This window comes from Bombus impatiens, unplaced genomic scaffold (genome assembly GCF_000188095.3).
Source record: "Bombus impatiens unplaced genomic scaffold, BIMP_2.2 scf_2561, whole genome shotgun sequence".
Taxonomy (NCBI): Eukaryota; Metazoa; Arthropoda; class Insecta; order Hymenoptera; family Apidae; genus Bombus; species Bombus impatiens.
Window position 1 is genome coordinate 9669 of NT_178980.1, and position 690 is coordinate 10358.

The 690-nt window shown below is 37.2% G+C and overlaps 1 long non-coding RNA gene across 2 annotated transcripts in view; it reads right to left on the reverse strand.

The window, feature by feature from the left end:
* Positions 1-690, reverse strand: part of LOC117152477 — a 1116-nt gene continuing 426 nt past the window's right edge. The window contains exon 2 of one of the 2 annotated variants that reach the window (XR_004462866.1): positions 1-675. This is a non-coding gene — a long non-coding RNA (uncharacterized LOC117152477). Of the gene's footprint in view, positions 679-690 lie in introns of both variants that reach the window. The other variant, XR_004462865.1, reaches the window with a different exon arrangement.

Below are 690 nucleotides of genomic sequence, written 5' to 3' on the forward strand. Positions count from 1 at the left end.
TTTTTTTTAACTCGAGCCATACCTCGCAGATAAAACGCGGACGATCGAAGGCGACGGACTGCGGAAAGTTCGCGCGCCCACGAAACGATTCCTTTCCTTCTTCGAATTTGCGAATGACCGATCAAGTACGTGGACGAAGGCGAACCTCCGTTAAACCGTTGCGCGGTCTTCTTTCGCTCCGCGCGAAAACGCATCATCTTTCGTACCTTCGTATTTTGTTCGTTTTCTCTTTTCCTTCTTTTCGAAGTCCTACGAAAGGCAAGCGATCGTTCAGTCGCCTTTCCTTTCATCGTTCTCCAAATTTCTCTATTTTTGTTACATACGATATACGTTCGCTACGAAACGCATTACTACTAGTTGATAATGTTTTTAACGCAATCAATATAGTCGCTGTTATTTTTGCAATTGTCATTATCGTCATTACTATTATTCGATTACTAATTATCATTACCCTTATTACTATTACTATCATTAGCACTATTACCATTATTATTATTACGATTATTATTATTACTGCTGCTAATGCCGCTACTACTACTACTATAATTATTATGATTACGAAGACGGTAATGATTATTATTATTATTACTACCATTACTATTACCATTACTGCTATTTCTATTGCTACGTCTATTACTACTACTACTACTACTATTACTACTACTACTACTACTACTACTACTACTGCTA